This window comes from Astatotilapia calliptera, chromosome 8 (genome assembly GCF_964374335.1).
Source record: "Astatotilapia calliptera chromosome 8, fAstCal68.1, whole genome shotgun sequence".
NCBI classification, from domain to species: domain Eukaryota; kingdom Metazoa; phylum Chordata; class Actinopteri; order Cichliformes; family Cichlidae; genus Astatotilapia; species Astatotilapia calliptera.
In genome coordinates this window covers 5,619,672-5,636,667 of record NC_137429.1, presented here as the reverse complement: position 1 = coordinate 5,636,667, position 16,996 = coordinate 5,619,672, and the positions used below count along the sequence as shown (strand labels likewise).

The following is a 16,996-nucleotide window of genomic DNA, read 5'->3' as shown; positions in this document are numbered from 1 at the left end:
TGATGAGGAGCAAAACGAGCTGGCAGATAAGTGGGGAAAGGATGAGGACGAGTCATTACGCTTGACGCCGCCACAGCAGGAGAGACGGAGGGCGATGGGTGGGGGGGCTTGTTTGTTACAGATCATTATGTGATGTGATTGCACTCAGAGAGTCAAATTTCTGATGACAGCCTGAGCTGCTGACCTCGGACCGGTTTTATGTGGGAAAGCAAGGCAAAACAAACAATAATTACTGCTCAATGAATTATCAGCGAGGATTCTGGGAGGCAATAAAAGCCGCACTGTGGATCCCACAGTCTAAGCAAAACAACACTCAGCAATTAGTGCAGAGAAAATGCTGTCCTATTAGCGGCAGAGGCCGGTGTTCTTCCTTCCTTCAGTAGTGCTGAGGTATGACGCAGTAGCACACTACTCCGCCACCCTCACAAAAATCTGCATTTTCTGATAAATCCCATAAAAAGAAAGGATCCTGCTAACAACAGTAGGGTCGACGCCTGATGTCTTACTGCTCTGTTCCATGGAGCTCCATCATTAAGCCACACGGGATGACATGTTTGTTAATTATCCCGGACACACAGACTGTAATTTATTTTTGAGTCAATCAGCCTCCTGCACCAATCTTGCATATTAATCTGAACGGAAAACTACTCGACTGCTAATTTTTCATGTGAGGAATATCAGACTAGAGATAAATGTGCACAATTGGTTAATTGGGGAGGAAAAACTGATGCAGATTTCATAATGCAAACATTTGGAACTGACCAACAACCCATATGCTATACCTATAGGTGTATCCTCACAAACATAGCAATTATAAATCCATCCATCTTCTGTCCCTTCTTCAGGTCACAGGGAGAGCAGACAGGTCTCAGACTTCCCCGTCAACAGCCACCTGCTCCAGCTCATCTTGGGGGACAGTGAGGTGTTCCCAAGCCAACCAAGAGATGAATGCCCTGACCCTAACCTTCTCCCATAGTACCCCAAATCACCTGACCTAAGAGGTGCTCAGAAGTCATCCTAGTCAGACGCAGAACCACCTCAACCGCCTCCTTCAAGTAGAGGAGTAGTGGTTCTACTCAGAGTCCCTCCTAAATAATCAAACTTCTCACGGTGTGTTCGCCAAGGGAGCCTCAGCACTCTCTTCACCACAACACACCAGTACAGCGTCTGTATCATCGTGGATGTGAGAGTCTATTGGTTAATCTATCCGTAAAGAAGCCTGTAAAGAAGTAGACCTGGTTGCACCTCTGTGTGCATCACTGACGTGCAGGGGCACCAAGAATGAGGGAGTTGCATGAGATCTGTGGGTTTAGCTAATTTCTACTTACTATTTTATTGCTGGTCAAGTTGACTGCTCGGCAGGTCAAAGTGACCCTGAAGCCACAGGGCAACGTCCCAGTACTCACAGCAGGAGGTCTGCCACTGATCCACCAATAAATTACTACTGCTTGACAGTTTTCTAAAAGATGGAGGGGTCAGCTATTTTAGGAGATAAATTAACATTTTATTTAAACTTAAATAATATACATTTGTCCTAAATAGTAGGAACTAACAGGCAAGACAAGAGCACCACAGACACGGAAGAGAAGTTAGAAAGTATGGAGACAGACTTTGCTGACAGCAAAAATTAAAGTAAAAGGCCAACTTTATTCATGCTAATTAGGCTATGCAAACGTCCTGACTGAGGCCATTTATTGTCCAGATTTCAGCACCAGCAGCACAGAAAGCAGCCAACACACACATAAAATGTTTAACCTTGAGCTCAGCTTGATTTATATATACACAGTGTATCGACAGGATGCCAGACCAAAGGTACCACTGCTAGTGGCTAACATAACAGATCATTAATGCCAACTGTGTGTAGAAATAGATGGTAACCCCTCCTCCCAAGTAAAAAAAAAAAAAGCATCTAAAAGTAGCGGTGCGGCCAGAGAGATGACATCCACAAACACATATCAAAATGCCACAGGGAAAATGAATGAGTCTGGTCTTCGAGCACCACATAATCAGGCCTCGCTTGTGTACGACAACTGCAAATAACCATGTTCACTCGAAAACACGAGCAGCATCGGCAAAGTGCAGCAGTCGCAAATGTGTACCTTCTGCGCTAATGTATTCGATCTCTCATTTAGCAAACGTCTGTCAGGGTATGAAAAAAAAAGAGCTCAGTTTAGCCCGGACGCACTCTGTTTGCCAGGAAACCATTGCCCCCCTGAGCCACTAGCAAATAGCCTCTGAGCAGAGGGGGTTTCAGTAATCAATGAGCTGTGGACAGGGTGGCAGCAGACAGCTAGTTAGTCCAGCTGACAGATACCCACAGACACTTCCAGAGATGTAGCCAATGTCGGTTGTCTGCATGTGGTTTTTGGAGGTTTGAGAATTGATGTTCAAAGACAACAGCAAAAACAGCACAGTGAGAATACTAGCAGTAATCTATCATGCCTGTCTTTAGATGGGTACCTCAGAGATTTGTGGCTGCCAGCTTCTTGGAGTCCATGTTTAAGTCATAATGTGTAATTAATTGTTCATTTTAAACTGACTTAGTCGTAAGCTTTGTTTCGTAGTAGTTCCCAAACATCCACGTGACTTCAGCTTGATTTCTGTGCATCGGCTCACTGTTCATTCTACCGTTTTAGCCGTACCGGATGTATTTAACACATCTGGATCTAACTGAGAAACTTGGACACCACTAAGTCATGATTTATCCACATATCTTCCCATTATTTAACATCTACATCCCTGTAAATTTTAAGTGAAGTCTTGTCTTGTCTCTGGCTCCTAAACATTAGAGATGTAGATTTAAAAAGTGACCAAGGTTTTTTCCTTCATGGCTGCTCAGCTTTGAAGCAACATGCCCGAGGAGTGAAGGTTCATTGAACACATTTGTAGACACAAGCTTCTACTATTTTTGTTGTCATTTGTGGTACTGTACTGGCATTTATTCATTTTGACATTTTCCATTTTGGAGAGATGACTTTTGAGATAATTTCCCTTCAAGGCCACAAATACGTCACAAATACCCCTTTCTTCTTATCACAACAGAAGAACGAGATAAGCCACAAAAGTTGAGAAGGATTCTTATTTACTCTGTCAATGAATGTGTTTGTGTCTATGCCTCACATACACACACACACAGATCTGCTCAGACATCTACATCTGTGTGGGTGACAGACAGACACAGGACTGGTGGCTTTTAACTGCCATTACTGAGTAAGCCATCAATGTTCCGCACAGCCGTGTGAAAAATAGGCCAGAGAGAAGAGTGGCAGTGACACTATGTGCAGCAATCTCAACACTTCTGCTGTGAGTGAGAGTAACGAGGAAAGAAAGCGAGCACTACAGCACTAAACTATTACTCCGGTCGCTGCTTAAAAACAAATAAAACTTCTATAGGCACCTGTTCAAATACCGGCACATGTATTCTTTCATGTATAAACAGCTCAGACTAAATGGGAATAATGAGAGTCTCTTTCCAGAATCCCTCAGGCAAACAGATTTTACCTCGAGCCAGTCGTAGCTGTCATACTTTCCGAAAACAAATTCCACTGAACCTGCTAATGTGGCCATTAAAGTCAAGTCAAGCCTGTGTGTGTGTGCGTGCATCAGTACATCAGTCATCACTAATTTTCTTCAACTGAAATGGGAAAACAGGTACATCGGAAAATCAGTTTGTTTCTATTCCTGTAAAGAATTCTCGGCAAACAAGTTCCCAAGAACATTTCATTTTTCAATCAGGCATGACCAAGACGAAAGAGCCTTTAACGGCAAGGAAGTCACCTCTGGAGTTTTTAACAGCAATTAGAGTTTTTAAAAAGTCTATATGTAACATGGAAAGGGCTGTACCTGAAATAGCGCTTCGGTGCCTTTTCATATTCGCTCAACAAGTCTCTGGAGTTTTGCTGGAGTGAGAGAACAAAAAATCTTCATCAAGATATTTACTCATATGAGGGTGGTGTACGAAAGCACTGTCTAACATCATCTAATAGGTTCATTTGCGATTTTATCCTCATCGAACTTTCTTTTCATGCTGGAAGTGAGAAACATCCTGGACATAACAAGATGCATTTCATTGTATACAGAAAACACGAGACCTCAGCCATACAGGCCTGGAGGCCGGTTGGCAAGCCAATGTGTACTCCCAACAGACTGGCGAGTGGCTGTTGGAGTTTGCTGAAAGCTGGTAGGTAAAATCAGTCACAAAGAGGGTTCTGCACCAAAAACCTCCTTGTTATTGCTTTGTCCGCTGGTAGGTACAACAGCAGCTTATAGTTTGCATGGACCATGGCAACTTGTCTACAAACACTCAATGTTGGCTTTGAAAGTGAATGTTGGGCCTTCCACTTCAGCAATGTTTCAGAAAGTGCGACAAACAGCGCCAACAAACAGTCCAGTTTGTGTCGCATCTTTCAGTGTCTTGTGAAGAAATCTTGACAAACAAGATGCAGAAAATTGGCAACAACTGTGTGCTTAACCATAAAAATCTGCTGACAACCAAAGCAATCACAAGATTCTCGGTACAGCACGTGGTACCCAGTTGTGACCACACTCTAGGGAAGCAGTGATTGGCAGCACTTTGGCAATCACTGCACCAAAGTGCTGCCAATCAGTGTCACATGTCTTCTTGAATGCCATTATGCCAATGGTTCGCTACACTTTTTGACTTGGTAATTTGTTTCATTGCCACCAACTGTATGTTTCTACCTTATCAATGAAGCCGTGCAGAACTCATAAAAAAAAGTACTAGAACACATTTGCCAATAGATAAACAAACATTACAAAGACTACAATTAGTGAGCAGCAAAGATACAGTACTGCTAAAGAAGGCATGAATCACATCTGGGACTCTCCACCATTTGACCTTAGAACTGAAGAAGCTTCTCGGATGAGAGGTGAAACGTCTTCAAGCAACTTAAAGAAGTCCAGACGCTTTTCTTTGCAAGCTCCTTTGACTACGATGACCTGGATGACTGAGAACCTTCACAGACGAATCACATGAATCCACTTAAATACCATGTGGCCAGTGAACTGTTCACTACTCTTGTATATGTATCAGCAGCTGACTCAGTGTGACAAGTACGTGGGCTGACAGACTGTCACAGGAAATCAAGACATGATATTGAAATTTATTGGAAAGCATTCAGAAACATTTTTTTTAGAGGTCAGCAGCATAATGCTAAGAATTCATGCTGAACCTGGATTATGACTGAACCCTAATACCTAAAAAACATAAATATTAAATCAAACAAACAAACAAAAGAAAACCACTGAATTCTGATGATGAATATGATGAATTCAAAGTAGGATCAGTCTTGGTTGAGTGACTTTGCTCGGATTTTGCAGATTACAATTTATTATGAAAAACCACATCTTATTTTTGCAAAACATGGCACTCGCATCAGATCATGCATAAATTTATACATTCAAGACTCAGTTAAACTTGCAACAGCCAGCAACTGTTGCTGAACGCTTGTTAAAAAAAGGCCTGTGCAGATGCATAACAAACAAGCAATTGTTTGAATGAGTATGCAAAGCATCAACTGATAAAACAAACACAGACTTTGACCGTTGACAACATTCAGAAATTTCCTACACATGATAACATTTAGCTCGTGTTTCCATTCATCCGTTTCTGAAGCACTTAACCAATTCAATTCATGTATGATATTATTGTTATTTAAATATTCACTTTAATTTGACCCAGCACTGTCTCCTATCCAGCGGATATATAACCGACACTTGCACTGCATGCGCACATGCCATCCGTACTCCCAGCGCTGCACATTTTGAAATGATGTTTGGTGTAAGGAGAGGCTACACCGATCGATCGTCACCACTGTGAAGCGAGTTACTGTAAGAGCAAGGAAAGCTTTCTAAAGCTAGCAGAAATGAAAAACACAAGTGGCGCGAGCAGGGAGAAACACTTTGAACTAAACATAGAAAACACACACACACACACACATACAGGTATCACAATGTGTAAAGGATGTGTATTCCATTTTTTTTACATGCAAAGTATGTCCTGGAGAGCTAACGTGAGTGCAGTGAGCTGTGTTTACAAGCACAAATTCCGCAAATGCAATGGCTCCAAGGGTACAACACAACTGTGCACGATTTTGCAACGCCGTGCAAGTAGTGGAATCTGTGCTGCAATCGGGTTTAACTTCTGACATCTGTGGTTACCACGATGCACCACAACTGCATTGTAGTAAAAACGTGTTTTCGTGAGTGGGAACGTACTGCAAGGAGAACAGACGAGATATGCAGAGTGTCCACACTGGTTAAGAGTCGTTGATTATAACGAGGTTCAAGACACTGATGCTTGAGCTTAGGCTCAAACTACCAAGTCAAATCTATTTGAAGGGCAAAACTGAAACTGAAAACGAAGCAGCGTTGGTAATCTTTCTCAACTTTTGGCTCCTTTACAAAACCAAAACCTACAATCACGTATCGTCTTGCAGTGTCATTACAGCTAATAAGAGTTATAAGAAAATAAGATCTGACTGGAAATCGCCTTTAAGCTTAGTTAGAACTTTAGTAAGAACCGCTTTCAAAAGGTTGAAAATTTGCAAGCGCATATATATCATTCATCAATGTAACTAAAGAGTAAAGAAAATATAACAGGACTAGATGGAGCACAGCTGGATTTTCTTATTTTCAGTTCAGCAGCTGTTCCTCTTTGCTCCAACAGAAACCACTTCCAATAAAAGATGCCATTTTCCAACATGGAACGCTAACAGACAGATTATACATCACTTTATTTTCCCAATTTCACTCCTGCTGCTGACATGACCGACTCTGGTGCTGCATGCAACACGCTCTACGAAATGTGCATGTACACCACATGTGTGCACGAATGTTTGTGAGTACAGTACGCACTATAGCAGCTATGTCAGCAGCAGTCTTGTAGCAGCAGGTGAGATTTACGAGGTGCTAAGAACGCTTGCCTGTAGCCAAGTGATGGGAGACGGATTCGCCCTCCTCGCCTCCCTGTACCCCTGCCTAACGCTCCCCGATTGCCTCCACTTGAAGACACACAAGCACTTAAAGATACACATTCACATAAACACATGGCTGCGCTTATACATGGAGTAACCCCACCAGACAAACATGCACACATAACCCCTGAACCTTAAAGTGTAGCTAAAGCCTTCACTGCCCCCACTCCAGTTCTCAAAGACACGCTTCCTGGGGCTAAAAACACCTTCTAAAATGTCCTGCTCACCAATTTTTCTTCCCTGCTGACTAAATCTCTCCTCCTTCACACATATTCTGGAATTACAGCATACACAGAAATGCAGTACAGTGCGGATCATTATGACAGAAAAGGCTGTCCTGACAGGGGAGCATGTTTTACAACCTGAGGCTTCTACCTTCACTGGATGATATAGAGTACAGGGTTTCATTTTCTATTGCAGCTGCTATATATTCTATAGCTTAGGTGAGCAAGTAAACACATACTCCCATATCCAGGATGCAGAATGTATATCAGATGGATGGCTGCTTACTGCAGGTTTGCTTTACGCTATAACAAAAATAACTTTTCTTATGACTGATGAAGGTTCGGTTTGACGAGCAAACATACCTTGTATGTTTTTGGATGCCTTTCAAAGAATCGTTTACCTTAATATTTTATTACACATGCCAAACTAATAAACCAAGTGATCAGTCAAATCTGCAGGATTTTCTGAGTCAAATAGGCTTTCAATCCTGGTAATGAACTGATTTGATTCAGGTGTGTTGACCCAGGGTGATATCTAAAACCTGCAGGACACAGATTCCTGGACACCCCTGGCATACCTGGTTGTTGGACAGTTTAACCAATCTCTCAACCTGAATCACGAACCTTCGAGGATGAGCATCCTGAATGTCAATTATTTACAGCAGTATCATAATCAGTTACAACACAAGTCAATGCTTAAAACAGACTTTTTTTTCCCTTCTACTGGGGTATTGTTTTCGCTCAGTGGTTGAACAGGGGGCCAAATGCAGATGCCTGGTTTTGATTCTAACCCAAGGCCATCTGATGCTCCATCTCCCTGCTCTACTGTCTCCTCTTCACTAAAATTAAGAAATAGAAGTGAGAAAAGCTCAGAGTATAAAAGAATACTTCTCCTGAGGTGTATATTGATCGCAAAAGCTACCAAACAACGAGTCAGTCAAATGTTCAATATTCTTTTGTTGTTACAAATGCTCCGACATTACGTGTCCATCTAACATGCACACTTTCAACCTGTGACTGACAGGAGTCCCCATTTGGCTTGCAAACATCTGTCCAAACAACTCCGATGGCTGTTCTGTCTTCTTCTGTCCATGCCGCTATGCATTGCCTCCCTCCTCTGCAGGGACTTAGAGGATTAAACTGCAATTATATGCTTCCCCTTTCTCCCCAGCTGTGCAGAAAGGGGAGAGGAAAGGACGGGAGAGGAAGGGAGACCTTTGACCCAAAACTAATCTTTGAATGACTCAAACAAATTTAAATACAACTGTCAACGTACACAAATCCACCGTACATATTTGCATATTTATAACCTACCAGAACACTGCAACAACTAAACAGATATATTTTTCAGAAACTGTGAACAGAGCAGACATCAATGTCAAATGTCACATCAGTGTCAGACATGAAAAAGCAGGAAGTAGCAAGGATAGGCAGCGATCACTTCCTATATGACATTACCCAACTGCATGTATAGAAGGTATCAGCTGAGCCATCACCCGACGAGCCTGGCAGTAAGATCAGCTGATTTACTTGGATGATCAATTTATTATCTAGTGTTATTCCAGCCAATAAGACCTTAAAAGATGTGTGACAGCTCTGTCAGATATAAATGATCTGCAGCAGATGAATGTACTGCTGCTGATTAATATTTGTAAGACAAAGAATGGAAAATATTTTATAGACATCCCCTCCAGTCAGAAGGAAACTTAAAAGTCCCGAATATTCAGTTCTGTCATTACGACGAGACACGACTCACAGTGAAGGATGATGGCGCAAACGTGATGCAAAACAAGTGTCAAATCATCAGGTGCTTGAGCTTCTTCTTCCTCTGACAGATGAATATGTTTACATAAATCAGTCAGTCTGCACACACTTGTTAATAGTCCAATCCATGACATTAGGTGGCACATTAGTGGGGGGTTTTCCCCTTTGGTCAAGAAGAACTGGATGAAATATTGAGACGAGAGTTGAAAATTACACGAGCAGCAGACACAGCTTGTCAAGCTAGGAACAAAAGAAACAAAGCTCCAGAATACCAATGAAGTCAGTCCCCTGTTTGGCAGTCTTTAATTAATAAAAGCAATGGTGATCTAAAGAGGTTAGACATTCCAAAAAGAAAACACACACACACATAAATAACAGTCAACGCTCTTTTGCTGTGTACTTTTAAACACTACAGAGCAATCCACAGTGATCCTACTGACATTTCAAAAAATTTAGAGGAATTAAATGCTTGTTTTCCTCCCAATCGTTGGAAGTGGAAGCACAGGAACGCAACGTTATCATCAACTCGACATGAAAAACACCGACTGCAGAATCTATTATTTATTTCCAGTCTCTCTTGTATTGCTTTTATTCCCAATCAACCCCTGAGGGAAATATCTGGCTTTCTAGCTTCCAGCCACTCCACTGCGGAAGCCTTCAACTTTGCCTGCTTACTGTCTGTGGATCAGGTAGCGCACAACGGGTTTCTCGAGAGCTGCAGACATGGTGTGAGAGAAAAACTCGCCATAAAGCTCTGCGGAGCAGAGGAGAGCTGCAGATTTGGGTGATGGTGCTGTGTCATTATGATAATACTGCATTGTTTTCACACAGTGAATCCGACGTGTCGAACCGTTTCTCTGTGAAAATTACATCTATGTAATCAGACCAGCAAGTGATCAGTGGGACCAAGCAGACAAAGTGGGCATGTGGGCACTGCTACAATTAGATAATGAACAGCTATACAAACAGCACCGGCTACAAGCCAGCGGCTCGCTGAGGCTCTGCTGTGTACACTCGCATAATAAGCATACATTTATTAAATACACAAGAAGACAGGCAGAACACAGCCTACCAGTCATACTGCGCGAGCGTGGAGTTAATGATTTCCCCAGGCCTCTTGCGTTGTGTAGTCCGCCTTGCCTCCGTTCTGGAAGAAATAAAAAGAGGATTGTCAGAGTGGATGAAAAGCTTAGGTGGTGGTTGGAGGATGCAGGGATATAATATATAGAAGACAAACAAAGGTACACGGTACAAAGGCCAGTAACGGCACCTCCTTGCCCTTTGTCCTCATTCCTCAGGCTCAGTGTTCTTGCTGTCCTTTCTGTTTGTTCTCTCCTTTCCTCAATTCTTTCATTCTTTCACATTGAAGAACTAGTTTTTTCACTCCATCCTTCTTTTGACCACCTGACGTTACTCTCCTTCGACACACCTTTTTCCTCCTTTCCTTCTCATTTTCTTCTATTGTCCCATTCTTCCACTCCGTCTCACTTTCTTTTTCCTTCTCTCTCTTTTCTCTCTAACTCTTTAACTCTGGCCTCAGGAGACTTGGCCTGTTTACCTCAGAGACCGACATGAAAGCCAAACATTTATGTATGGGTCTGTGTCACAGTCATGCTGTAACGGACGCAGAAACGTCCTCCTGCAGCTAGCATAACTGGTTTTATGTTAGCTGCAGTCAGACTAGAAGTGAACGTTGAAAGTCTCGCATCAGACAGATGCTGCAGACATCTGCTTCCTGGAGCAGGCTCTGACTCTGATCTTCACCTACATATCATCTCAGGTTAGAAACTTTGTGCTACTATGTGGGCCACTTAAGTGAGATAAAAGGATCGACATCAACCCTGTATGTACACAAGCTAAAGAGCTGAATGTGGACTGGAACAGGGGGGAAAGAACTTTAACCAATTAATTGGTTAAAAAGCAAAAGCCACTATTGCACAGCATATGGCCAGGGTTTTTCATACATAGGGGAATTTTAGCCACTAAAATTCCTAAGAGGTTTTAGTCAGAAAACCTCAGCACTGGCATTAGATATTTTTAACCAGTTTTATAGATTGTGGTTTCATTTATTCAAGCATAACAGACACAGATTTCTGTCACATAAAATGACACAGACCTACTGCCTTTAGTGCACACAGTCCAATCAACATTAGATGCAAAGTCACTCCCCAAAGGCCAATTTTGAGACAGGAAAACCCCTGATGGCTCCGCATGTAGTGTCATCATAAGCCCATCTTTTGTTTTTCCTTCCTTTCTTATCTACATCCTGTCATTTCACACTTATTAATTCTTTCAAACACATTTCTCCCCAAAATATTCAATTTTCCACAGATATGACGCTTTACTTTATGCCTATGAAACCACAGTAACTTAACAAAAGTAAACTCTGTTGCACAAGTTCGACTTTATGCAATGGAGCAGTGACTCAGCATGCAATGTCTCATTTTAATGTCTGAGGTTTGGCTGTGAAAGAAGTTTAGTTCAGCTTGTCTATTCTCTGGTGACACCTAAATGAATACTTTAGTAGACAACACTATACTGTTGACAAATACATCCCAGCATCCTTGTAGCATTTCATTACAGTTTGTCTCCCTATAAAGCTCCATGAGGACAGTAATGCCCACAAGTGTCAGAATGCATACTGGCTACAACAGCTACTTGGCACACAATGACAGAGGTTAGAGGCAGAAGAGGAAATAGAAAGAGAGGAAGAGAGAAACTGAATGAGAGAGGGGGTTCAAGAACACATGAGAAAATCACTTCATGGTAAAAAAATAAATAAAAAATTAGAAAGAGGAAGGAAACAGAAATTTGAAAGTGTTTTAAGACGTTGAAGAAGGAAGGAAGCCCTTAATGTCTCCACGATCCCCTATGATAGGAAATGCCTGAAGTAATGCTTTTGTTTGTATGTCTCCATATGTTGAACTGACTGTACTACAAAACTGGAAAGTGTCAACAAAAAAAGTCAGAGAATGATGTAGACAACTTTGGAGTCAGTTAAAGAAAGTTGAGATTTGGAGAAAAGCGTTTTCAGCTTCTTGAAATGGACACTTTTCCTCCTCCTCTTCTCCTCATTTATTATTTAATGTCAATACTATCTCAATTTGACATATACTTCCTAGCCTGAAGTCCACTCAACACTTTTCTCCAGAGTTTTCCACCGAGGATATTCCATCTGCTGCAGGAGGATCAATCGCTGTTGCCAAGGTCAACAATGGACTTTCACATTCAATTTTCTCAAGTGATGTTTCAGAGTATGTACTATACACTGTGAGTGAATTCTATTCATATCACCCACTACCAATGTACTCTCGATGACGTGTGTCTGCAATGGAAAGTGTGGGTTGCACTTAAAATACCACATACGAGGGAACTCCCCTCTGCTTTAACGTAAAGAATCAATTTTCCCAGAGAAACTGCTGCAGAGAGAACAGGAAGGTTGGATGGATGGATGAGGGTATGGGTGGATAATTTGATAGACTGAAGGCCCTAAAGATGACTAATTTGGCTAACAGATGAGGCCAAAGGTCATTCCCTGAGTTTGCACATGGGATCTCTGACCTTGCAGATACAGCCGAGGGGTGGACTAACAACGTGGCGGTGAAATGGATCGAGTCTATAATGGATTTTTTTTGTGTGCAAAAAAGAAAAATGTAGTATGGGTCAGATACGTTTCACAGGCAACAGATGAACTCATTAAGGACAGCATCTTCAGACTGAAGGTCAGCTACGCAGACCTACTGACACTCAAGTTTAAGCTGCACTCCCCCACTGCAGAGCATCAGATGATAATGGATGTCAAAACAGAAGCAAAGGGAGAGCAGCAATGCACCGAGTCAAGTGCTTGGGTGTCTTCGTAAGAGGACGAGCTTCAAAGTAAAGCCTCTTCATTTTGCTAACGCTGAGCAATGCTATCGCTGTTGCCGGCGCAGCCTTTTCACCGTCCTGCTGACATGAATAGCTCCTTTTGTCACAGCGAAATTCCACTGGCAAGTTTTTAATTAGCTGGAGGGCTCTTCCCTTGTAGGCCTGTGTGGGCAAAAAATAGAGAAAAAAAGAAGATGGGGCACAAGGAAGAAGGTTTCTTAGCATGAAGGAAAATGTGGAAACTGTAAGAGAACTGAATGGAGAAGCTGTGAAATTTTTGGATGATTCACACCAGGGTTTAAAAATTTAGATGTTTCTTTGCTTTGTTTTTTTTAACTTTACTTGCATAATAGTGTAATCCTTAAACTATAATATAATCTTCATATTAGGGCTGCCACGATTAGTCGACTAGTCACGATTACGTCGACTATCAAAATCGTCGACGACTAATTTAATAGTCGACTCGTCGTTTGAAGATTTAGGACGCAGGAATAAGTAGCAGGATTTAAGAGTGTAATAACGGACTGAAACAGAAGATGGCAGCACTGCATGTACAAGGATGCCAGCTGCCGTTAAACCCCGAAGAAGAAGAAGCTGTGTCCCAGGATTCATAGCGTGGCCCAGCTCAGTTTCCAACAATGGCGGCAGCTAGTTAGTTTTAATGTTACTCTTATTATTCTTTCTGGGTCACAAAATAAACATTTAACATATTTTCAGGCGAGACTGTAGCTGTATAAACCTCAAATATCTGCTCAGTTTATTAAGACACCACATATTTTCAAAAGCGCTCCAACGTTTTTGGAGACGTCTGTTACCCACCAGCTCGATAGCTAGCCGGGGGCAAGGCTCACTAGAGCCGGTGAGAACACCGGACTCCCGGCAAATCGTTTTCAAACCCACCGCAGTCTTTTGCTACTCAGGTTAAACATGATAACTTACTTAGATAACTTAAAAATGTTATTGTTTGGCTTTTTTTAGTATTTTATTTGTTCCTGAGTAAATCGGTTTGGCTGAGATTAAAGTTATAGTTTTTACACAGCTGAATATACATCAAGCAGACAACTGATTATCAGAAGTGTGAGATGCTGGAGAATATACTCCGTTGTCCTGTTATATTTTAGATAGCAAGGAGCAGACGAGACTGAGTTTATTAAACTTCACCAAAACAATCTGCAAATTTCATTAAAATGTAATAAACTATCATCTTGTCTTTATTTTTAGTTAGCACATACCTTAAACACAAAGCTGTAAGCTAATGATAGTTATATAAGAGCAGATGCTGCTGGTGCAATAAGCTGTACGTTTTACGTCCAATGGATGATGATCTGATTAGTCGACTAATCGCAAAAATATTCGGTGACTAGTCGACTATCAAAATAATCATTTGTGGCAGCCCTACTTCATATTCAATAAAGAATACTTCATGGTATGTTCTGCATCTACAATGCATGTCCTTTGTGAATAATAAAATGATCACAGCTGTCTTGTGTTTTGCACAGAGCATGTGAAACTTTGCTGGGCCCGTGTTCACGAGTGTCCTGTGACAAGTCGGGTTTCAATCGTATGCGTGTGCCATTTGATCACATGCTTGTGCTATATTTGCGCTGACTGGACCACCTTCTTATATAGCACTAAGCCAACCTCAGTGCAATGTCACATACTGCTGAGCACTTTAGGATGTGGGTCGAAACCGTATGCGCAGATCTGATTGAACCAAAGCCAAGGACACATCAGGCCATATGTTCAGCAGCTTTCACCATGGACTGCCTTCAGTTACCTACTTTCTTCTTTGCTTCAGACGGCACATTCTGAAGAATCACCTCAAACTTAAAGGTGTAGATTCTTTAACTATGAAATAACAACATAGCAAACTTGAAACCGGCAACTTCCTGTTTCCTGTTAAAGGGAACCTATTCGGCTCATTTTCAACTGCATGTTTTTATTCTTAAATAACTAGCTTTGCATGATTCAGAGTTCAAAATAGAAGTATCTGCTTTCATTGGCATCGTACAGACCTAAGAGCAGAAAAATCTGTCAGAGACAGAGTGCTTACAGCAGTCTGTCTCTGACTCTTAACTTTGCCTGTGTTCAATATGAGCATCCTCTACTGTAACAGTATACATATGACAACAAATAAGGAAAACCAAATTAGGTTGCCTTTAACAAAACAAACACAGATGCCATAAGTAAAAACAATACGAGCGCGGTAATTAAATGTAGCGTAGATACCTACGACACTGCAAGAAGATCCAGATGTGGGAGGTGTTTAAGGTTCTAATGTTCCCAAGCTGTATGTGACCTAAAGGCATAATGTCGTAAAGTAGCTTCCTGGCAGGAATATTTAATTATGTGATCTCAATTATCCATCCAAGACTGGAAGGGTGCCAGAACATCCAAATGCGGATACTTCGATAAGATCGCTCATATGCTGACTCTTGTGCTCACCATGACGGATCACTTGATGCTTATCTGACCCACGCCTGCCCTCCATTCCCCTACATCATGTCAATAATAACACAATAATAAGAGCACAATAATAATTTGTGCTTCTTTAATTTAATTTAGTTCTTTGCTGTCCTTTCTCTAGTTCTATTGGATTTTTTGTCCTTTTTTCACAAAGCTGTCTGACTGAAATAAAAAAAAACAATTAATATCACTGCCACATCTTTACACTTGCAAATGAAAACTGTAAAACCTGATTCATAAATTCCTTTATGATGTTCTAACAATCTGGCTGCAAACTTTCACTATAGTAAATTGTGGGATTTTATTTTACAACTAGTGGTATTTGCCAATTATTAAAAACAATCATGTGCAATGATGCAAGAGCACAGGCACTGGAGATGCGAGGCTTGTGGCCAAGAAATTTTCATGCAAGCTGCAAGAAGTGCTGCGTTTTGCAGGATTTGTGCACCCGTTGCTTTTGGCGTGAAAGTGTGAAAAATCACCAATGTGATCTCCCCAAATGAAATGTCCACACTGATCCCAAGGAAGTTTAAAACAGAAGCAGAAAAAGTCCTCCCACTTCAGAGGACATTCAACCGAAAACATCTTGAGGGTAAATTCTGTCAGTGGGCCCCAAGTTCAACGCGGCGCCCCCTCCTCTCTAGTGGCAAATGTAAGGCTTTGAACTGCCGACTGGGAGGGGTGTGGGGAATTCACTGGCCTGTCAGGACTGAGTAATGGTGGATGGGAAAGATCAGATCCTGCCTCGCTGTTCTGCCTTCAGGGAGAATTTTATGACATAGCAGACCGAGCCACGCCAGGCTAAACACTGCATATTATAAAGAGCTCAAACTCTGAGTGTACAAAGTGTCACATTAACATATGGAAAACCAAAATATATCTTCTATAAGATCTTTTATTTAGAAAATTGGAATCAACAATTGGCAATTTTGAATGCACAAGTTGCAGAAATGGTCTTCACATACATGAAGAAGAGATAAGAAGCAAAGAGTAAATTGCAGTACTTAGGATAGAGCTTAAGGAAAGAAAAAAAGTCTAATGAAGACCCTACTAATGCAGTGTATGTGCAGTGTAATATCAATCTGCAACAGACTGATATTAAGCAGACGCCCCTGTTAATAGCTTTGTGGAGTGTGCATGAGCAGGGCTCCTTTAGTTGTCTAATCCCACACTTGACAACAATGCTATCTCCTCCTTCCACTGCACTTAACCTTGACCCATCTCACTTACTCAAAATAAGAAGGAGAGTCCATCTAACATCTGGAAAAAGACATGCCCACACTGTGCACACACTAATGGCATAAAGGCAGAATTCCATCAAACAATTGCAGCAATTTAACAGCATCCATGCCAGCAGCCTAAGGGATCACAAACTTGTCTGGCAAAGGTATCCGGATATCCATTATTACAGAGAGTCGGGGAGTGAAAATGGACTGGCATTCAGATACTACAGTACTCAGGGTGATTCAGACCAAGTTCCATTCACACAGCGTTTTATTATATGCAGTTTAAAGGTTGTATGTACCTCTCACACATGAGCACCTTAGGATCATCTATAAACTTGCATGGATGTGACAGTGAGAACATGCAAGCTCCACACTGAAAGCCCACAACCAACGCAGAATCTGCTGTGTGCTCAAAGTGATAACCACTACACCACGATCCCATCCAAATAGTGCA

The 16,996-nt window shown here is 41.6% G+C and overlaps 1 protein-coding gene across 1 annotated transcript in view; it reads right to left on the bottom strand.

Annotated features, from left to right (window-relative positions):
• The window catches only part of thrab (thyroid hormone receptor alpha b), a 170,738-nt gene that overhangs the window by 96,614 nt on the left and 57,128 nt on the right, over positions 1 to 16,996 (bottom strand). Inside the window, exon 3 of the mRNA XM_026178097.2 lies at positions 10,056 to 10,130. The gene's annotated coding sequence lies outside the window, so the exon portion shown is untranslated. The remainder of the gene's footprint in view (positions 1 to 10,055; positions 10,131 to 16,996) is intronic.